At 36.5% G+C, this 24,271-nt stretch overlaps 1 pseudogene; it reads left to right on the top strand.

Moving 5' to 3' along the window:
- The first annotated feature begins 3,631 nt into the window (after positions 1-3,631).
- On the top strand, positions 3,632-23,651 carry LOC107745052 (cleavage and polyadenylation specificity factor subunit 1-like; annotated as a pseudogene).
- Positions 23,652-24,271: the final 620 nt, after the last annotated feature.

Raw genomic sequence — 24,271 nt, 5'->3', positions numbered from 1 at the left:
TTAGATTTGTCTCGATCTTAATCTACGGAAGTTCTAAGCGGCCATGCATTATTATTTTTTTTCCTTCTTGTTTTCTCGTTATCACGACTTAATTATCTCGTTATATCGACATAACGAAAGTTGTTTTCTCGTTATCACGACTTAATTATCTCGTTATATCGACATAACGAAAGTTGTTTTCTCGTTATCACAACTTAATTATCTCGTTATATCACATAACGAAAGTTTTCTCGTTATCACGACTTAATTTTCTTGTGATCACGACATAACGAAAGTTGTTTTTTCGTGATCTCTACAGTTTTTTTTTGTTTTTTTTTACAATGATTGTTTGATCTACTGTTGCTATAGTAACTCAACTTTGACAAGCATCTGATGGACAGATAAACCGTGCGCTCTTACTGTAGCCTATGTATGGAAGTCCTAAGAGGCCATGGATTATACATTTTTTTTCTTTCTTTTTTTGTCGTGATAACGACTTAATTATCTCGTGATAACAACTTTTGTTATGTCGAGATCACGAGATAATTAAGTTGTTATCACGACAAAACAAGAAAGAAAAAAAATTAATAATCCATGGCCTCTTATGACTTCCGTATTAATCAAACGTTATAAGAATAGACGGAAGCACTTGCTGCTCTTGATTAAACTACTGTTTATTTGCATCTTTGTTCAGATTTTTTATAACAAAGATAAAGTAAAAATAGCTATATTGTGATTAATAAAATAGTAGTTATGAAGACAAGAACTGGAGGAAAATACGCAACGTTGCTTTGGAATCTTCAGAAAACTTCAACTAAATTTTTCTCAAAATCGCCTTCAAAGGCTGTCATTTTTTGTCAGATTTCAACAAGTCATATATAATTTTGAAGGTATTTTAAAGGTTTGGTGATTTCAAATATCAACATTGGCTACCAGAAATCCCTTACTCTGCCTTTAATGGAGAATGTGAAAATAAATAGAACTCATTTTTTAAAATTTGCTCATTCTGACTCATTTTGCCAGCACGTGTCACAAATAGTTTTTAAGGGGATCAATATCTTGATTTTTTTTTGTTTTGACTTATAAGTTTTATTGCTAGTTTTATTATTTTTATTCTATTCAACTCTGGTTGAGAACCACTGTATTATTCTTTTGAACTTAATGAGTGTCATATCAGAAAAAGAAACTTTCCAGTTCTTCTTGTATTTCATCTATTGTTTATATATTTATGTTTTGGAAGCCTGTTTTAGACCGTATAAATTTTAGCCAATATTAACTCTACAAGCATTAGCATGATATAATTTCTTTCATAAATGTTAAGAAGAGCAACAATAATTTACAATCTTAAAGACCTTCTGATCTCATCTGTTGTGCTTAAGTATTTAAAATGAGTTTGAGATTAGTTTTGTTTGTTGATATAAATCGGGCGATTTTAACCAGAAAGTGAAGGAGAACAAGTTAACAAGTGTTCAGCATGCATAGAGCTCCAGTACTTCAGTACGGCTTAAAAGCATCCCAGCATCCATCTCTTCAAGCTGTTTGAAGGATAATGTCGTGTGTTTTGTGTTCAGGTGGAGTTGTGGTGTTCGCTGTGAATTCATTGCTGTATCTGAACCAGAGCGTTCCTCCGTTTGGAGTGTCACTCAACAGCCAGACCAACGGCACCACAGCTTTCCCCTTGAGTAAGCTCACCTGAGACGCCTTCCATCCCCAAAATAACGTCTTTATGATTGCTAACTGGTGACATCTCACTCTAATTCAATCTGTTTTGCTCTTCAGGGCCACAGGAGGAAGTGAAGATCACGCTGGATTGTTCTCAATCATCCTTCATCACCTCTGATAAGATGGTCATCTCGCTAAAAGGAGGAGAAATGTGAGACCCTTTGCTTTTATGACCACATGCTTTACATTTACAATTAGTCATTTAGCAGACACTTTCATCCAAAGCGACTTACAAATGAGGACAATAGAAGCAATCAAAACCAAAACAGGTGTGAAATGGTCATTTGGATCCGAGATCTGACCCTGTTTGTTGACCGTGTGTCTTGTCATGTTGCAGTTACGTGTTGACGCTCATCACAGATGGCATGAGGAGCGTGCGGGCGTTTCACTTCGACAAGGCTGCCGCCAGCGTCCTGACCACCTGTGTGAGTGATCAGCTGTGCCAGCAGCAGCAGCAGCATCAGTCTCGAATCCTCTGCGCACTTTCATCCAAAGCGACTTACAAATGAGGACAATAGAAGCAATCAAAACCAAAACAGGTGTGAAATGGTCATTTGGATCCGAGATCTGACCCTGTTTGTTGACCGTGTGTCTTGTCATGTTGCAGTTACGTGTTGACGCTCATCACAGATGGCATGAGGAGCGTGCGGGCGTTTCACTTCAACAAGGCTGCCGCCAGCGTCCTGACCACCTGTGTGAGTGATCAGCTGTGCCAGCAGCAGCAGCAGCAGCATCAGTCTCGAATCCTCTGCGCTTGATCACAGACACTCACTCCCTCATCTCTCTCCTCTCAGATGACGACCATGGAGGCCGGTTATCTGTTCTTGGGCTCTCGTCTGGGCAACTCACTGCTGCTCAGGTACACTGAGAAACTCCAGGAAACGCCAATGGAAGAGAGCAGAGAGAATGAGGAGAAAGAGAAATAGGTGTGTGAACCCGTGTGAAGAGACGTACACTTCAGCATACTTTTAAAAAGACTTATTGTGGAAATAATATACTTTAGAAGAACAGACTAGTGTAATTTCAGACTGTTCATTGCATGTTATTGGATTAGATGTCACTTACATGGACGTATTATAGTATTTATTTATTTAGCTGAACTTAAGTGCTTTTTTGACCCATTTAAGTAGTACTTGCACATCTTTATATGTAATTTCATAATTCTGTTGTCTTTGAATTATGGTTAAAGTTCTGCTGAATTTACTGTCAAGCATTTATGGTAAACTAAAATATGCTTTTAATCTTCTAAAATTTCTATGTCATGTATTTAAACATCTTTGTAATGTAATGTAATATATCACACCACAGTTAAAATTCTTGAAATCTTTACATGTGTCATCTTTATATGTAATTTCATAATTCTGTTGTCTTTGAATTATGGTTAAAGTTCTGCTGAATTTACTGTCAAGCATTTATGGTAAACTAAAATATGCTTTTAATCTTCTAAAATTTCTATGTCATGTATTTAAACATATTTGTAATTACATACCTGGAATGATAAAGATGCCATTTAAATGTTCACTTTAAATGTAATATATCACACCACAGTTAAAATTCTTGAAATCTTTACATGTGCTTTAGTATGTTTGTCAACACATCAAAATAAGAGCACTTATTTAAAGCATGACAAACGAGTATGAAAACATAATTTAAAATGCACTGTTAAAGTAAAACTTTTAATTTTACTCTATTTCAAAGTGCACTTTTTAAAACTCTACTTAAGTGTTAAACACTCATGAAAGTGAACTTTCTTTAAGTGCACTTAAGTGACCTTTTATGTCATTAATAGTAAAAAATCTATATACTTTTGTGGAGTGTTTGAAGTTCACTACAAGTGTGCACTTTATACAATTAAGCACACTTCTTTATTTTGAAGGGAATGAACACATATAAGCTACAGCAGTAGTTTGTCCAATTCTCTTTTTGTACAATGCCGGTATTGCATAAACAGTTAAGATTAGAGTAAAATGATCTGTGATTTTATTAAAAATAAACTTTAGCCCATCTTTCCTAAAGCTGAGATCCAGCCAGTGATGAAAAATATCATTAAATGTCTCTTTTAAGCTCATAAAATCTTTTGTGAGAAGGATCTGAAGCTTCTTACTCATCTCGAATGCCTCTATCTTCCAGGAAGAGCCTCCGAATAAGAAGAAGCGTGTGGATGCCATGGCTAACTGGGCAGGTGGTGTTATTAATGGCAGTGTTGAACGAGGTTCAGATATCTGTGCTGTTGTGTATATATGTGCGTGTTGCTGTGTTCAGGTAAGGCCAGTCTGCCTGACGAGCTTGATGAACTCGAGGTGTACGGGAGTGAGGCTCAGTCAGGCACTCAGCTGGCTACATCCTCGTTTGAGGTGAGGTCCTATCTAATCTGATCTCAGTAGCATATTTCATTTACAAAATACCACATGTGTACATTTCCAGTGATGCTGCCTGTATGAAACACATGTATTAATCTAGATTTGATGTTTATGTCCAGGTTTGTGACAGCATACTGAACATAGGACCCTGTGTCAGCGCCTCCATGGGAGAACCGGCCTTCCTGTCTGAAGAGGTACCTCTTACTTTCCCTACAGTGATGACGTGTTTTTTTAGGCCAACCTATAAGTTCGCATCTCTGTACTAAACCCAATAGCTCTGTGACCAACAAGAGCTTGTAATTCATACATGTTTCGTTCATCATGATAATCTTCACAAATTAACAGAATTTGTATGAATTCTGAAGCCTAAAAGCAATCAGCAAAAGTAAAAAGCTAAACATAGGTTATAAACGAAGTACACCATGGTCACATGACTTCAGTGCCATCATCACTGAGCTTCTGACAACTGTTTCAGTCGTTATTTAAAAACATTTTCCCTGTAGGTTTGAGTCAGAATAGTTTGCAAGAGTGTGATTATAAACCGGATGAGGCTGTGAAAGTAACTAATGATCAGAGGAGTTTATCTGTTCAATGTGAGGATGTTTAATGTCTTCTGAAGTCACCTTTAGACACTTGTTAGCAACCGCCTTTTTCAAGACAAGTGAAAGCTTAAAAAAAAAAAATCACAAGGACGTATTACTGATGTATTTTATGTTGTAGAATTAAATGTGAAAATATCATGAGCTTGTGTTCACAACAAACCCATTCAAAAACCCATTGACTTGAGAACGATGGAGCCAGAAGTGCTAAAATACGAACTTATTTCTGGGTTTTGGCCTAAAAAAAATATATCATTTCTGCAGCTCTCTTTTGCAGTTAAGATAGTGAGGTATTTTCTGGTAACCCTGAGATACAGCATGACAAAAGAAAAGACATGATTAGTTCCATTAACAGTTGGTTTTGTGAAACTATTTGTTTCTGATTAATTGTGATGCAATATCAATTCTTCCGTCATCAGTTTCAGACTAACCCAGAGCCGGATCTGGAGGTGGTGGTGGGCTCGGGATACGGCAAGAACGGAGCTCTCTCTGTACTGAAGGTATGATTATCTGTGACACTGTACCTCCTGTTCCTGTGCTCGTGGACAGGCGTTGCATTCCTGCATGTCTGTGCATGCATCGCAGCTGGGTCTGTTTGAAGTAAAGGTGCACAGCTCGCGGTCCTGCAGCGGTGAGGCTCGTCTGCTGCAGGCCGCTGCGGGTGCTACAGTGACGTCTGGGCTTTACCAGGGCTGCCTCAGAGATGGTTGAAGAGGCCTTTAAAACACCCGAGATACAGCAGAGACACGCTGCTCATGCATTTCACTCAGGATGGATGACGCTAGTGTTGTTTGTGTTCATTATGAACCCGAGGCTCTATTTACACCTGGTGTTGACATGCGTCTCAGGTGGTTTGATTTTAATTGTGAATTAGGTCCAGAAAACATCCCAGTATGCACCTCGTGAAGTCGGTTGAGTCAATATTCAAAAGCTGGAATTTTGAAAAGGTGCCAACTTTAAAGAAGAAAAAAAATATTTTAATTTGGGGAGGTCGTGGCTCCTCCTCCCGTGGTTAGAGGGTCGGACTCGTAGCCCAAAGGTTGCGGGTTCGAGTCTTTTTAAGTATTACTTTAGTTTGGTGTAGTTTTTTTTTTGTTTGTTTTTTTACATGTTCTTAGTATTGCTCTATTGTGAGGAATCCTACTGGTTTTATCATTTAAATATGCAAATAATTGGCCATTCCAAAATGATCAACATTACCCAGTTATTGTGTTTGAAGCTTGGCTGATTAACAAAAGCATTAACTTCCCATTGTGCTAATTCTCATATCTACCAACAGCACATTCAGTGGATAATGCATTATTCTAGTTTTTAGTGGATTTCAAATAAATGTTTCTTTAATTGCATTGTGTATGTATTCACCTCAATTAGCTTAAGATATGAGGTGTAAGATATATAAACTCAATTTAAAAGGGGGAAAAAACTTTTGTTTTCCTTTTAAATTGAGTTCATCCAGTTTTTTTACCTACCCTGTTTGTAGTTATTGTTTTCTGGTTTTAAATGTAAACTCACTTAATTTTAATACATTTCTAAAAAACACTTTAGTATAGGGACCAATTCTCACTAGCAACTACTTGCTTATTAGCATGCATATTACTAGCATATTGGCTGTTTATTAGTGTCACGGCGCGGTTAGGAAAACACACCGTGTAAACAAGGGTCTGGGTCCAAGTGCAGGTTTTTATTAAACGCAGGGGAAAAAACAAAGGTAAAAACAGAAACAGATCTAAGAATCTGAAACAGACTTGAAACAGAGAGGGAATCTGACACAATACGGCCACTTCTGGCTTGCATCAGTCCCGGTACAAACAATTACCAATTCTTAATAATCCGCCCAGAGTGGCGTGGGGAAGGCGCATAAATAGCCCTCAGGATGGGCCACAGCTGTGTGTGAGTGAGTGTGTGCACAGGTGTGTGGAGTCGAGGTGACGGAGTTCAGGATGGGCAACAGCTGTGTGTGTGTGTGAGTGTGTGCACAGGTGTGTGGAGTCAAGGTAACGGAAAAGGAGTCCGGGAGGATGGGAGATGGCGACCTCTGGTGGGGAGAGGGAGAACACCAGACGCCAGACCCTGACAATTAGTACTTATAAAGCACATATTAATGCCTTATTCTGCATGACCATATTTTAGATCCCTTAACCCCATAAACTTAACAACTACCTTATTAGCTATTAATCAGCAGTAATTAGTAATTTATAGAGGCAGAAGTCATAGTTAATAGTGAGAACTGGACCTTAAAATAAAATGTAACCAAAAAAAAAGGATTAGGAATTTTTAGATATTTTCACTGGGAAGCAAGACAAAATTACTGAGTAAGGAAATCGCTATTTGCAATATTGGCTTTGTGTATATATGTATATTTATAATATGTCTCACATGTATATTGGCCACTGGCAGGTGAAAAGTCCATATAGGTCAACTATTGTTACTGAAATGATATTAAATTTGTGGTATTGAAGCATTTATTTTGCTGTTCTATAGAAAAGTATCAGACCGCAGGTGGTCACAACGTTTGAACTTCCTGGATGCCATGACATGTGGACAGACATACACTGCGAGGAGAAACCTGAGAAGGTGATTTATGTTACAGTCATCTTTCTAAAGTCTTTTATTTTTAATGCCGATAAATGCAAAGATAAATAACCCATAATTCTGCTTAACTTTGAATCTCTGTAGTCTCCACCAGAGGGCGATGGCGAGGGTCCAGGAGGAGAAGCGCGAGCCCACAGTAGAGGATGACAAGAACAAACACGGCTTCCTCATCCTCAGCAGAGAGGACTCCACCATGGTAATCAAAAGCTGTATTATGTATAACATACTACTAGGCAGTAGGCATATGACGGTATCAAATTTTCATGTTGCGATTAATTGCTAATGCTTTTGTCACGTATACGGTATTATCACGATATTGAAATTTAGTTGCAAAAAGTGTTGTCATATAACAGGTTTAATAACTTTCAAAGAACTGAACATTTGAATACAATAAAGCAATACACAAAAAAATGTATAAAGTAAAAAATTTCACACAGATTAAAGTGCAAAAGAATTTTAAAGACCAATAGGTAACACTTTACAATAAGATCTCATTAGTTAACCTTAGTTAATGCATTAACATTAATAATGAGCAATAGCTACATTTGCTGCAGAAGTTATTCATCTTTGTTAAAAAATACAACCGTTAGTTCATGTTAGCTCAGGTCCATTAAATAATACAGTTACAACTTTTGATTTTAACAACGTGCTATTCAATTTTAAAATGACAAAAGATTAATGAATGTTTAGAAGAATTTTTCATTGGCAGTTTATGTTAACTAATTAATTAATAATGTTAACTAATGGAGGCTTAATGTAAAGTGTGACCAAACAATAAAGAATCAAAATATTTTCAAACAATATCTAGGGCATGAATGTAGTACAGATTAAAATGTAACAAAAAAATTTGAAAATAAATAGCCTATTAAGTCTAAATATTTAAGTATTTGGCGCTGTGATGAACACCATAGCGAATACAAAAATCAGAATGGCTGTTTAAATCATTTAAACACGTTTCAGAAAGTAGAGCTGCTGCTTTGTTTCCGGGGTAACGGCTGCATTTCTGCTGTTCAGCGCCATCTGCTGTCAGATGTCATGCTTATGTGTCTTTGACGCAGCATACAGCGGTGTGGTGCATTGTGACCAGTTGATGGGAAAAGTATTCTTAAAATGCATTCAAAAAATCGGAATGATTTGTATTGGGCTAAATAATTATTCACTGTATTTTTAAGTGCCCATGATAACAGTACCGTGCATGTTCATTACCGTGATATATCGCATTACCGAATACCGGCACATGTCTACTAGGCAGTATATACTATATAGGAAGCAGCATGCTAGTATGTCATTCCAGGCAGCTAGATATTCCCATTAATGCTTTCTCATATGAGCTCACTGTCTACTCTTCAACCAGTCACAGTGCTTTTTTTGAGGCAGTTTATTGTCATGACATTTTTGAGGACACATTCACTCTTCCAGTGATTCATTGCTCTTGTGGTGTGTTTAGATCCTGCAGACGGGTCAGGAGATTATGGAGCTGGACACCAGTGGTTTCACTACTCAGGGTCCCACTGTGTATGCGGGCAACATCGTAGACAATAAATACATCATCCAGGTGTCTCCTATGGGCATCAGACTGCTAGAGGGAGGTGAGGGGCCAAATCAGTGTGTCTGTATGATGGATGGATCTGGTGTCTCATCTGGTCTCTTCTCTTCTTGCTCTCAGTGACACAGCTCCACTTTATCCCTGTGGACTTGGGCTCTCCCATAGTGCACTGCTCTGTGGCCGATCCATACATGATCATCATGACAGCTGAGGGAGTGGTCACCATGTTTGTGCTGAAGAGCGACTCGTACATGGGGAAGAGCCACCGCCTGGCACTGCAGAAACCACAGATCCACACGGTCAGTCCATACAGACCTCATGTACATTACTGGCCAAACGTTTGCTTTTGAAAGAAGTCTCTGATGATCACCTGGGCAATGCAAAATGATGTAGGAAGTCCTGCTTTCTGAGAAATTTATCAAAATACGTTTATGCTTAACCAGGAAAAAAAACACCAATGCTGTAAGAAATATAACCACAGTTTGAAAAGAAAACAAAGGTTTTTATTTATTTTATTTGCATTTATTTTTTTCTGGTTTTAAGTGTAAACTCATTAAATTATCTAAATTTTGAAAAAAAAAAAAAAAAAAAGACTTTCATTTCAAGTAAATTGTTTTAGATATTTTTTTTACTGAAAAACAAGACAAAATACTGAGTAAGAAAATCACTCTTTTCTTACTGTCTTTTATGCTCACCAAGGCTGAATTTGTTTTATTATTGTTTATAAAAACATTAATATCATGAAATATTATTACACTTTAAAATAGCTGTTTTCTATGTGAATATATGTTAAAATGTAATTTATTTCTGTGATCAAAGCTGAATTTTCAGCATCATTACTCCAGTCTTCAGTGTCACATGATCCTTCAGAAATCAGTCTAATATGCTGATTTGCTGATCAAAAAACATTTATTATTATTATCAATGTTTAAAATCAGTTGTGCTGCTGAATATTTTTGTTGAAACCGTGTTTGATGAATACAAACTTAAAAAAACAGCATTTATTTTAAATATAAATCTTTTGTAACATTATAAATGTCTTTACTGTCACTCTTGATCAATTTAACGCATCCTTGCTTAAAATAAAATAAAAATATTAATTTCTTAAAAGAAAAAAATCTTAACTGACTTTTTGAACAGTAGTATTATTTTATGCTGAATCTCATGAAAAACATCTAGGTTGTATTTTAGCACAAAATCTAAAGCAAATAAAGACAATGAATCATATTTTTAGGACAGAAGACTTTTGTTTTTTTTGTATTGTGACATTATTTTCATGAAAATTAAACACATTTTCACTCAAATTCTTATCACCCTAGTGGGTCTGAGTTTTTTGTAAATCCCATTTTTCTCTTGTAAGAATCTAATTCTCATTAGATTCTCTTTCCTGAAATGCAGTATGTTTTTATTGTTGAATACCTTTTAAAGTGTTCTCAATGTTTTGTTTTTGCAGCAATCCCGTATTATTACGTTATGTGCTTATCGTGACGTCAGTGGCATGTTCACAACTGAGAACAAGGTCAGCTTCCTGGCCAAAGAGGAAACTGCCATCAGAGCCCAGTCAGATACAGAGACCATCATCCAGGACATCAGGTAATGACACTCAAATGCTCTTATTTGCAGCTCGTCTCATTTTCTCATAATGACGAATGTTCTTCTTCTTCAGTAATGCGGTGGATGATGAGGAGGAGATGCTGTATGGGGAGTGGAACCCTCTGAGCAGCCCCAGTAAAGAGGAGCCCAGCCGCAGCTCTGCAGCGCTGAACTCCACTCAGACAGGAAGAGAGGGCAGACAGGAGCCGTCACACTGGTGCCTGCCAGTCATGGAGGTGACGAACATAAACACTGACTTACTGAGATTTCCTTGAAAGAGCTGCTTGGATTTTGGGTGCATTTGTGGTTGAAAGAATGTGTGTTACTAACTTACTATTAAGTATTAAAATGTTTGTTTTTTTATATATATTTGTATTTATTTTTGCTTATACACTACTTGTCAAATGTTTGGCAACATTATGATTTTTAAACATTTTAATGAAGTTTCTTCTGCTCGCCAGGACTGCATTTATTTGATCAAAAACACAGTAAAAACACTAAAATTGTGCAATTATATTACAGTATTAAATAAGGATCATGTGACACTGAAGACTGAAGTAATGATGCTGAAAATTCAGCTTTGCTTCACAGGAAAAAATGACATTTTACAATATATTCACATAGAAAACGGTTGTTTTAAATTGTAATAAAATTTCACAATATTACTCTTTTTACTGAATTTTTGAGCACATAAATGCAGCCTCGGTGAGACTTCATTAAAACATTTAAAAATCATAATATTTTTAAACTTTTACCAAGTAAAGTAATTTTTAATTACAGCCTATATACAGGTGCATCTCAATAAATTAGAATGTTGTGGAACTTATCAACAGATCATTTATGTGACTAATCTTATTCATTAGGGGCTGTTTGGTTATTCAGCTCATGTCATAAGCTTCTGTAGAGCGTATGTAAAACATAATCTGATGTTATTGTTCATTAAAAATGAAATCAGATCTATAGTAAAAACACTAAAATTGTGCAATTATATTACAGTATTAAATAAGGATCATGTGACACTGAAGACTGAAGTAATGATGCTGAAAATTCAGCTTTGCTTCACAGGAAAAAATGACATTTTACAATATATTCACATAGAAAACGGTTGTTTTAAATTGTAATAAAATTTCACAATTTTACTCTTTTTACTGTATTTTTGAGCACATAAATGCAGCCTCGGTGAGACTTCATTAAAACATTTAAAAATCATAATATTTTAAAACTTTTATCAAGTACTGTAATTTTTAATGTAATATTTAAAATTCCCTTTGTATGATTCTAAAACCTATATAATTTACCCAAAAATGAGAAGCCTGTCATCCTTTATAGAGCCTTAGTTCATTCAAATCTATCCCTGAACTGCCTTTATGAAGTATATAGATTTGTTCAGTATGAATGCATGACTTATCAACAGATCATTTATGTGACTAATCTTATTCATTAGGGGCTGTTTGGTTATTCAGCTCATGTCATAAGCTTCTGTAGAGCGTATGTAAAACATAATCTGATGTTATTGTTCATTAAAAATGAAATCAGATCTATCAGCTTCCTGACTGGCGCCTGGTTTTCCTGGTGAAAAACTTCCCTGTTGGTCAGCGTGTTTTGGTCGACAGCTCTGCTAGCCAGTCGGCTACTCAAGCGGAGCTCAAAAAGGAGGAAGTGATGAGGCAGGGAGAAATCCCATTGGTCAAAGAAGTTGCTCTCGTGTCTTTAGGCTACAACCACAGCCGTCCTTACCTGCTGGTGAGTATTTATCACAGAAACCCCCTGCTCTTCTGGATGAATTGAGGTTTAATGTTGTGTATTTGACTGTATTTGTCAACAGGCACATGTTGATCAAGAGCTTCTCATCTATGAGGCCTTTCCCTACGACCAGCTGCAGGCTCAGAGCAACCTGAAAGTGCGCTTCAAGAAGGTACAGACTGACACTAAATACTCTCCGCAGGACGTCTAGTGATGTTTGAGTGATGGTGAGTGGTGGCTGTGTTTTCTTCCTGTCAGATGCCTCATAACATTAACTTCAGAGAGAAGAAGTCCAAAATGAGGAAGGACAAGAAGCCTGATGGTCAGGGAGAGGAGACTCTGGGGGTCAAAGGTCGAGTGGCCAGATTCAGATACTTCCAGGACATCTCGGGATACTCTGGGGTACATCTGTCTGTGACTTGGTTTGAAAACTGAAATGTATTTATCTGACCGTGTTGATGGCCTTGCATTGTGTTAAATTCTAAATGTATACAAAACTTCAAATCATCATGTAATGTCTGGCAAGCAGGGTTATTTTAGTGTTATTTATGTACTATTATAGTATTTTTATTCATACTTTTCTCTATTAAATATTCTAGCTTTTATTTTTGTTTTTTTCACTTTTTATTTTCATTTTAGAGTTGCACTAATTTTGTTATGTGCATTTGTCATTTTTATTTTTTTTTTATATTTCTGTTTAGTTTTATTTTTCATTTCAATTTTAGTTTTAGTAATTTTGCTACTTCAAATTAAACCTATTTTATTTCACTTAGTTGTCAAGGCAGCATTTCTAATTTTAATTTAAGTTGTTTAAGTTTTTCACCTAATTTATATTCTGTTTTATTGTTCTTTTTTTTTATTGTATTCTTAATTGTATTTTATTCGTAGAAACCGGTTTTGTCGATCATGCTTGTCTGGCAAGCAAGTTTATTTTAGTATTATTATACTATTATATAGTACCTTTTATTTTATTTTATTTTTCAGTTTTCATTTTAATGTTAGTTTGGGTATTAGTAACTTCATTATGTGCTGTTGTCATTTTCTTATTTCTATTTCTAACTTTTATTTATTTTTAGTTCAGCTTCGATTTTAGTACTACTTTTTATTTCAGTTAGTTGTCAAGGCAACATTGCTTATTTATTTCATTGTATTTTATTATTTTATATTTTTGTATATTTTATTTCAGCTTGATTTTATTTACGGAAAATGATTTTTAATAGTTTTACTTTAAGTTATCAGTAACAACCGTACTGGCTAGTTATCAGAGCTGGTGTAAGACATTGGCACCAAATTCTTTTCTCAAGCCAGGCATAATTTGTAAGAGGAGAACTACATAAATGTTTGGCACTGCTTGTTTTTCAGGTGTTTATCTGCGGGCTGTCTCCTCATTGGATGCTGGTGACCTCTCGTGGGGCGATGCGGCTCCACCCCATGACAATAGACGGCGCCATTGAGTCCTTCTCTCCCTTTCACAATATCAACTGTCCCAAAGGATTCCTCTACTTCAACAAACAGGTACAGACAAGTCCTAAAATCTACACTAGCATTTGGTATTAGATCACATCTCAAAAGTGTCTTTCATAATCCACTGTATCAGGATATCTGGAGAAAATAATCTTGACAGGTTTAGGTTTAACTGAAGTGTGTTTGTCGCTTTAGGGCGAGCTGAGGATCAGTGTGTTACCCACATATCTCTCATATGACGCTCCCTGGCCTGTCCGCAAGATCCCACTAAGGTGTACTGTCCACTATGTGTCGTACCACGTGGAATCAAAGGTAATGCACATGCTGTGGGCAGGAGATGATGAGTTCACTGCATTTAGTAACTGAGCTCGTCTTGACCCTTTTTAAACATTTATATGAGCCTTAAAGAGATTCACCCAAAACTGAAAATTCTGTCATCATTTGCATCTGTCATCTCGCATTCTTCTAGACCTCACTCACTCACTTTGGTGGAATTTTGAAGTTTTGAAGATTTAAACAGTTTTGGTTTCCATCAACTTGAATTGTAAATGCATTGGAAGTCAATGGGAGCTAAATGGTTTGGCTATGGCAACATTCATCAAAATATCTTCTTTTGTGTTCTGCAGAAAAAAGAAAGGTGCAATCACATTTACCATTGCTCTGCAATATTTTTAGCAGCCAAAATCCAGTCATTTTAACAATATAGTAGATACAACAATTACTATTTTAACAAAATGTTGTATTAGGACAAAAAAGTTTGCAGATTTTGCTTGTTCAATTTGGTCACACAAAATTGTGTTATGTTGACTAATTAGACTGGCTGTTTTTGCTCCTGTGCCCTAAAGATTCTATATATAAATGAGGTCTGTTATGACTCGCTAAACTAATCTGCATAAATAACATCTGTGTCCAGCATTAAAGGTGCTGTATGTCATTTTTTGACTGTACTAAAGCATAAAAATTGCATTTAGGGAACATGTTAAGTTTACATACTTATTTCTCCGATTAACAATGCTACAGCTAGTTATTCTATTTTGAAATGTGTTCTGTGTCGGAATGTCTGTTTTTGTTTCGGTCTGTGTGACTCCGCCCACTGCCAGTTTACCCAATAGTAATTCAACACCCAGGGTTGACCCAGTTGGCGGAAAATGCAGCATATTGCAGCCTTGGAAGCCAGCAAACGAACACGGTCAGAGATCGCAGATTCTACCCGACCTAAAAAAACGGCAGCATCCATCTAAACTGCTCTATGACCAGAAGAATATTACAACGCAAATATACAGTGGATTCAAAAAGTATTCAGACCCACTTCACTTTTTTTCAATTTTGTCATGTTGCAACCTGATACTACAATTTTAAATTCATTTTTTTCTCTCATTAATCTACACTGTCTGTCCACCGATGGTCCCCATCCATCCTGACCGAGCTTGAGAGATTTGCAAAGAAGAATGGCAGAAAATCCCTCAATCCAGGTGTGCAAAGCTTGCTGCGTCATACCCAGAAAGACTCGAGGCTGTAATTGCTGCCAAGTGCTTCAACTAAGTACTGAGTAACGGGTCTGAATACTTGTGTAAATGTGATATTTCAGTTTTATTTTTGTTTTTAATAAATTTACAGACATTTCTAAAATTCTGTTTTCACTTTGTCATTATGAGATACAGAGTGTAGATTAATAAGAAAAAAAATGAATTGAAATAATTGTAGTATCAGGCTGCAACATAACAAAATTGAAAAAAGTGAAGGGGGTCTGAATACTTTCTGAATGCACTGTATATGCTCAACAACTTACAGTGTAAAGCCTATCCTCAATCTGGTAACCCGCATGAGCGTTGAGTCTGAGGAATAGGGCGCATTTTGAATTTGTGCTGCAGTACCCGTTACAACCACTAGCGGTCAATTTTACATACCACACCTTTAAAGGGGTCATATGATGTTGCTAAAAAGAACATTATTTTGTGTATTTGGTGTAATGAAAGGTGTTTATGCGGTTTAAGGTTCAAAAAACATTATTGGGCGGCGTTATGCAAATCTTCTCACATCGTGACGTAGACATGTGGGGTGTGTTAGAACGAGCCGTTTTAGGTAGGCGTGGCTGACTCTGAACTTTTATAAAGAATATCTCTTTGGATTTGAGACTTTAGTCTTTGCAACTTTACAGATCTTCTTTATGCACCAAGAGCTTGTAACACTCCAAAGAGAAAGGAAAAATTGAAATCGCATCATATGACCCCTTTAAATGACTGCTGCCATGTAAACGTGGCAGTCATATGTTGATCAGTCGTGTGTGTTTCAGGTGTATGCGGTGTGCAGCAGTGTTAAAGAGCAGTGCACACGCATCCCCAGAATGACCGGAGAGGAGAAGGAGTATGAGACCATCGAAAGAGGTGGAACGCTGTTTGCTTGCATGTGCATATGGATAAAGTGAATGTGTCTGCTTTGATGGGGTCTTTATTATTTTAATTGTTGTTTTCTCAGATGAGAGGTACATACACCCTCAACAGGAGAAGTTCTCCATTCAGCTCATCTCTCCGGTCAGCTGGGAGGCCATCCCAAACACATGGTGAGAGCACATTCACACAACCTAAACTTTGAAGCTTTAAAAAGTTCATAAAGACATTACAAAAAATAATCTACGTGAATAGAGCAGTTTAATCCAAGTGTAATCCTTCTGAAGAGATGCGATCACTTTATATGATGAACGGATTTAATTTAGGCCCTTATTCATATAAACATTAAGCATTGCACATACATAGAGCCATTTACCATATTTGATGTGTCTTTATGAACATTTTGACGCATAAAGTTTAGGTGGAATGGACTTTCAGTGGAGGGACAGAAATATCTCAGGTTTCATTAAAGGGTCATGGCATTGATTTTTTAAATTATTTTAATATGTTCCTTGAAGTTTATTTATAATGTTAATAAAGGTTTTTTGCACACAAAAAAAAAAAGTGGAAAAAAGTATTATTTTCAACCCTCATTTTGACCCTCTGTCTAGAACGAACTGTTTTAAGCAGCAGGTCCTTTAAGTAGGGTGACCATACATCCTCTTTTCTCCGGACATGAACTCTTTTTTGACATAAAAAAATTTCTAAATCGCCCAAAATGTCCGGGATTTGTCTTTTGCTTTTTACAGTCGCCGCGCATCGGGGAGCTGCTATCAATATGTGAAGTATTTAAATCACTTTGGATGCAACTCGTGTTGGATGCAGGGTTGCCAAATCCACTTTTTTTCCACGGAATTGGGCTGATTTTAAACTGTTGATACTGTCACACTCGTTCGTTTCGCTCTCTCTCTCTCTCTCTCTCTCTCTCCTAAGTGAGAGCCTATGGTGAGAAGAAGACTATTCGTCGATGTCTTGCGCTGGAGGCAGCGTTTATGCAAACAGCTGCGCCCGGGTAACGTCATCTTGCACCTCTGATTCAAAACGAGACGTTTTCTGAGGGTTATTACATAAATGCTTTTTTATTGATGATGAGGACATTTTAAGTGATGGAACTTGCTGGATGTATTAAGCATACAAACACCTCTTCTGTATCAAAAGATCAAGGGAAATGTAGTTCCTCATGTCATGACCCCTTTAAAAATGTCTTCAAGATGAACAGCAGTCACTGACATGAACATGAGTAAATGATGATGATCTGTCTGTGTCAGCATTGATCTGGAGGAGTGGGAGCATGTGACGTGTATGAAGACAGTGACTCTGAAGAGTCAGGAGACTGTGTCAGGCCTGAAGGGATACGTGGCTTTGGGCACGTGCCTCATGCAGGGAGAGGAGGTCACCTGCAGAGGAAGAGTGAGTCTTCACCTACACACACCTGTCAACACTCATGACCGGTGCAGAAACTGTGGAAGTACATTAATATACGTCCATTAAATAAGCTTTTTGATCATCACTCAATAGCATTTAGTTACCAATGTGATGACATTGTAGAAATACTCTTTACAGGTGCATTTGATTCATACGATCAATTTATTCCACAACTAAAAGTTAAAGAGAGCAATATGGCTGGGCATGTAATCGCAAAATGGATTAAAAACGTTTAAAACTGCAACATGCATGACTGCTTTTAGTTAGGACGCCCTGATTAATTGAAACGAAACCTCATTTGCTTACAAGGCTTAGTGTGATTATCAAATAACAACGGCTGCAATTTAAATTTGAGGTCTCTCTGCGTGTTTTCTATCAATTTTTTTTAAATAAATTATAAGAAATTAAGGCAGACAGAAATCTTATTGTAATTTTACAGTTGTACTGTAAAGTAAAATTTGTTTTGTTTTTCTTGAATACATTTTTGTTTTTATAGTGAAATATTGCAATAGTAATTTCTTATTTTGCTTAATGTTTTTATTTAGAAATAAAAATAATTATGATTTTTAATAATAATATTACTTGTGAAATATAATTACAAAATTGCCTAAATTGTGCAGCCCTACAAACAAGCACAGCAAACTTGTATTTTTTTTTTATTTTTTATTGTACAATAAAATATAGCAAAGGTTATACTTTATATTATAAAATATAATTCTTATTTCATTCAATACCTTTAATTTATTAATGAAAACAATACATTATTTTTTTAAAGTAATTATTTATAATAATAATATTACTTATTTAATATTAAATTAGAATTAAACTTATTAAATTATTAATATTATTATTGTAATTAGAAAATCACATTTCAGGTCAGTCTCGGTTTTTATCAGAAAAATCACAATTGGATTTTTCTCCCAGATCGTGCAGCCCTAACTTTGGTCTCTTTTATGTCGGCACCTGTTTCTGTTGATCAGACGTCTGATCTGGGTTTGTTTTCTCTGTGACAGATCCTGATTCTGGACGTGATTGAGGTGGTGCCAGAGCCCGGTCAGCCCCTCACCAAGAACAAGTTTAAAGTGCTGTATGAGAAGGAGCAGAAGGGGCCCGTCACGGCTCTCTGTCACTGCAGTGGATACCTGGTGTCTGCCATCGGACAGAAGGTAAACGCCACACGTTTGAATGTGCTTCATCACTTAAAACACAATGACCTTTCTGTTGATTCTGTATAATGTGAGTGTGTGTGTGTGCGCAGATCTTCTTATGGAGTCTGAAGGATAATGATCTGACCGGCATGGCCTTCATCGACACGCAGCTCTACATCCATCAGATGCACAGCATCAAGAACTTCATCCTCGCCGCTGATGTGATGAAGAGCATCTCTCTGCTGCGCTACCAGGAGGAGAGCAAGATGCTCTCGCTCATCAGCAGGGTATCTGCCAAGAGTTTGCACTCAAATATCAGCCAGTGGCACTCAATCCTTTGATTCAGTTGATTTAAAGGGATATATTTTTGATTTTGTGTTGCTGCCAATTTGCAGTCTCCTGAAATGATTGTCATTTCACAATAGTCAGTTATGACTGGTTTCAAATCTTGATCTTCTTTTCCCTCTTGTTTGGCTTGAGTGCTTAACGTACAAAATTTAACATGGTTTAATATTGTTTATTATTTGAGTACTTTAGATTCACAAATTGTACCAGCGTACCTTGAGGTCACAATGCATATATGCTTCACAAAATGCGTTCCGTTTGGATATAGTTGTTCCATTCCTCTTTTTGTTTCTTCATAGGATGCAAAGCCCCTGAAGGTTTACAGCGTAGCGTTTATGGTGGACAACAACCAGCTGGGCTTCCTGGGTAAATGTCTTATGATGTGTTCACACAGAAAGCAAATTAAATTATTTGCGCGAGAAGATTACATACAAAGTCAATGCAAAGACGCGAATAGATGCAAATTTGCGCCGGGTGACGTGATTGTCGCGAACGCGTGATATACACCTCAATCGCGTTTTCCACGCAAGTTAAAAAATTTGAATTTGAGTGGAAAATTTGCATGATGCGTTGTCGCACAAGCCAATCAGCGAAGAGCTCATTGACACGTCCAGTTTGACACGCCCAGTTGTGTCAGCATTTGTTTTTTTTAAATTGTTTTTATTCGTGCGAGTAATGCAAAAAACATCCCGCAAGTAAACTAGAGTGAGTAACGTGATGCAAATATAAGCATGATGCGTTGTCGCACAAGCCAATCAGTGCACACCATTACTCTTTTATTCTGTCTCATCATTAGTTTTTATGCTTTAAACTCACTGGTTTGACCTCTAAAACCCTCTCTCAGTTTCAGACAGACAAAAACCTGTCGGCCTACATGTACCTGCCAGAAGATGTGTCATTTATTTGATTCTTTCTGCAGTACCATGAGACTGCTCTTTCCCAGTGTCTGATATCAAACATACGTCCTTTATTATACCGCCTCCAGCCAAAGAGAGTTTCAGAGGCATGCGTTTGCTGCGGAGAGCCGATTTTAATGTGGGCGCGCATGTGAACGCCTTCTGGAGGATGCCGTGCCGTGGCACTCTGGACCCCGCCAGCAAGAAGGCACTCACCTGGGACAACAAGCACATCACATGGTTCGGTGGGTCTCCTCAGCCGTATCTCTTTTGAACACCTTTGCACCCTAGCGGTTAATGGGCGTTCATGAAACAGCATTATTTCTCTATTCCTGAACTAGTGAACCCAGTTTGATTGTCTGTGTGTGTGCAGCTACGCTGGACGGTGGCGTCGGCCTGCTTCTGCCCATGCAGGAGAAGACGTACCGCAAACTGCTGATGCTGCAGAACGCCCTCACCACCATGCTGCCGCATCACGCGAGGCTCAACCCAAAGGCCTTCAGGTACTGACTTGCCTGCTGATGCAGGGCTCCAGAGTGCCACCATTTTTTCTGCCGGTGCGACTCGATTTTGCCACCACCGCGTTGTCCAACTCATAAGCACTGCATAACAGAAACATCAAACGGCAAACGAAACAAAAGCGACTAAAACGTGCTACTCGTTTGAGCTGCGCAGCGCGGACCGTTTATCAGCTTGGACCAATAATTGAGCGCAGAGCAGTGCAAGTAAACTGATCCGAGTTTAGAACAGATTTACTCGGGAGCCAGTGTTGATCTCGCAACACTAGCGAGGTCTAGTGAGATGCATTTAAATTCTACACAGAATTCTCCGTTATAAACCGATCAAACAGCGCTGATGTAGAAAACCAGAAGTAGTAAGGCTAACTATAACTATGGTATTGCGGCAGAAATAGTCGAATGTTATTACATTATTCATTTCAGTTTGTACAATCTTTTGAGAGAGAAATGCAAGCATGTTTCAATGACTTTCAAGCTTTCACGCAACTATTTCCAGCACTTTAAAGCTCTAAAAATGGTTAACAAACACTTGTGTTAAAGAAAAAAAATACATAAGATTACCACTATAACCAGTAGATGGCAGCAGAGCAGCACTTATTGGCTTATTAGTCATTCATTTCTACTTTTTGCTTTATATCTTGAAATTATAAAATCACTATTATAAAATATCAAGCACTTATTAATGCAAAACAATAGTCATTTTATGATTAAATGATCTTTAATTTTAATACCCCCACTGCGCTACCAAATCTGCTCCTGGCGCCACCATCTTTAGTCTGGAGCCCTGTGATATCAACCAAAGAAATCTCACAATGTTCCAGCTTGTGTCATTTTATTACCCCAGTTTCTGTTGTTTTGATATTCAATGCTTTTTGACCAATGAATTTCCATGAGTAGTTGTAGATTTGCATTTTTATCTCAGGGAATTTGTGCATTTCTGGAATTGTCTTTTTCTTTGGAACAGATTTACTTAACCCTATAAGGACTACAGTATCATATTTTTTATACGCACATTTCTAAAGCCTCTAAATTTCCAACATGAACAAAACTTCATCTGATTGATAATTCATACTTTATACTTTTTTGCAAGTAAAAGGTCTTTTATTATCATTGTTAATACATTCACCTTCTGCCTGTGGTTCACGTGTCTTTCTGCGGGGAAACCTTTCCTGATTTTATAAAGGAAACATAAGAATAACTTTTTTTATTGTTAGTAATATTTCAAGATGAACACTTACTGCACTGAAGCAACTTAGGTTTATTTGATTATCCATACATCTTTTTTTTTTATTTTTTTTTTTACAATCATTGGTCTTTCGATAAACGTTTATTTGTTCATCTCTCAATCATCATTTGAATTGCATTGCATTATGTGTTTTGGAACTACAGAGCTTCGATCATAAAACTTAATCTTATGACATTATTGGAAGATATAGAGTGACAACTGATATTTATATGCACTTTATGCTGTATAAATGCCATTTTTGTTCTACTCTACTATGAGCTCCATATTCTCACTATATCTTACAATATGAGCCAGAAAAGCCTGATGCATCAAAAATGATACTATACAAAAACACTTTTTTAATTTTATTTTTTGTCTAAAGGAAATGGTTCTATTTCCGATTTTTCTGACTATGATTTCATGTCAGGCTTTACAGAGTTAATATTGTACAAATGAGACTCTAATCATGCAAATTTTACATGAGCATTTCACAAAAATCCAAATATTTCCGAAACTTACCATTTTAGACATTTTCATGATACTTTCAGGCCAGATGTGACATTTCTACCATTCTTTATAGCCTCTGAGCATCTGCTGCTGTGTTTTGCTGCAGGATGCTGCACTAACCGCCTGTCTTCAGAAAAGTTTCGATGGCATTTTAATTTCATCATTCCTATAATGACTGATAAAGCAGCGTTTATGAGCGCAGCTCTGCTTTGTGTACAGCCCAGAGATACTGCTATATTTCTGCCGTTTTACAAGCGCCACCTGCTGGCAGAGAATTGCCAAAATTAAAGGGGTCATATGTAGGGATGTGCGGGTCTAGTCGACTAGTCGACACTGAAAACAATAGTCGATTACACGACAGAAAATTTTATAAAGAATATCTCTTTGGATTTGAGACTTTAGTCTTTGCAACTTTACAGATCTTCTTTATGCACCAAGAGCTTGTAACTCTCCAAAGAGAAAGGAAACATTGAAATCGCATCATATGACCCCTTTAACCCATCTGCAGCAAACATACAGTTGTAAATGTGAACCGGTGGATCGACAAGAAGCTAATATGCCTTCTAAAAATCTAAAGAATTAAGACAGTAAGATATATGTTTAAATTCATATAATAATTGATACTTTTGATTCATCCCTTTTCTTAAAATTAGTTTTTAAAGACTGAAATTTGAAGTTTTATTTTTATGAAATTGTATAAAACTTTTTTGTGAAAACCTGTATTTGAACTTTTTTTTAACACAGTAATTTTAGAGTTTAATATGTTACCATAGACATTGCCCTACCCTGCTCATATGGTATTAATTAGGTAGGCTTGTAGTCTTGACAAACTTTTTTTGTCTAGTTTTATTTGTGTAATCTTACAAAAAGGTAAAAAAATAAATCCTGCAAATAGCCTGATTTAAGCTGTGCTGGAGCCTAGTGCCTGCTTTTTCTTTTTTTAGAGTTCAGTAAACAAGAACTTAATAGAAGTTAATGTGCTTCAGAAAAAGAAAAGAAAAAAACCCCAATGAAAACAGTTCCACAAGAAGCCAAAGCATCAAGATTATCCTGGTCCCAAAAAATACAAAAAACAGTCGCTTACATACTTTAGTTACAAACACTGCGGCCGGTTACACTTTATTTTAAAATGTCATTGTTTACAGTGTAATTATACATTTTAAGTACCGAGTAATATTAATTATTTACATGTAGTTACTATATGGTTAGGTTTAGGGTTACTTGCATGTAATTATGCATAATTTATTGTTATTATAATAGCAAGTACATGTAACGTGTAATAAGGACACCTTAAAATAAAGTGTTAACCTGCTGCCTTCAAGTGCTACTAGAAATGTCATGCTCATAATTATCTTCCTTCCTGTTTATGAGCTTTTCCATTAGTTTCAGATCCTGGATGATCTTCTGGAGATCGACAGAGTAACTGCTCACTTCTGAAGAGCTCATGATCCTCTGCCCACTGTTTTATATTTCAATGTTTTGATAGAAAAAGAAGAAACTAAAATGTGTCATACTGTTTTTTTTTTTTGTTGACAGAAAGAAGGAAATGCAGTAAAGGGTATTGCATTTCTTAGAATATTTTGTGTAAAAAAAAAAAAAAATTTTTTTTTAAGTTTTTTTTTTATTTATTTTTTTACATGTATTGCATGTTGACATCCAGAACAAACATGTTGATAGTCCAATGCTTTCAGTGTCATTATTCTTTACTTCCATCACAGATGATTCTGACTCAATGAATACAAGCTCACAGATGATAGTAGTGGGATGAGTTTAAGTGGACAAAATGATTGGAGAAATCCAGCATACATCACCAGACAGAAGTCTGATACTGCACCAAAAGATAAAGCTTTGACAGTTTGATTAAATGAGGTAAAAAAAAAATGGATGAATCATTCTCAATAAGATGCATTTTCAAAATAGGCTGATTTTTTGATTGGTTCTGATTTGAAGACTCCAGGTGAAATGAACAAATGAAACGGCAATATAAGTGATTTATATTCAAAATACATAGCACTGTAGAATACATATCCAATCTGACAATAAGTAGTCTATAAATTTTTGACAGCAAAACCTCTCTGTTCCAACTGCATATCACCAATTAATCACCAAAATCCACAAATACAATATAAAATGGCCACATTTTTAAATATAATTAGTAAAAAGGTTTTTGTCATTGCGATATGAACTGCTATTATTCACCGAAATTGCTAAACCCCACGAGG

This window comes from Sinocyclocheilus rhinocerous, unplaced genomic scaffold, assembly GCF_001515625.1.
Source record: "Sinocyclocheilus rhinocerous isolate Xijiao unplaced genomic scaffold, SAMN03320098_v1.1 scaffold438, whole genome shotgun sequence".
NCBI classification, from domain to species: Eukaryota; Metazoa; Chordata; class Actinopteri; order Cypriniformes; family Cyprinidae; genus Sinocyclocheilus; species Sinocyclocheilus rhinocerous.
Note: the sequence above shows the minus strand (reverse complement) of the source record. Positions and strands in the feature narration are given on the sequence as shown.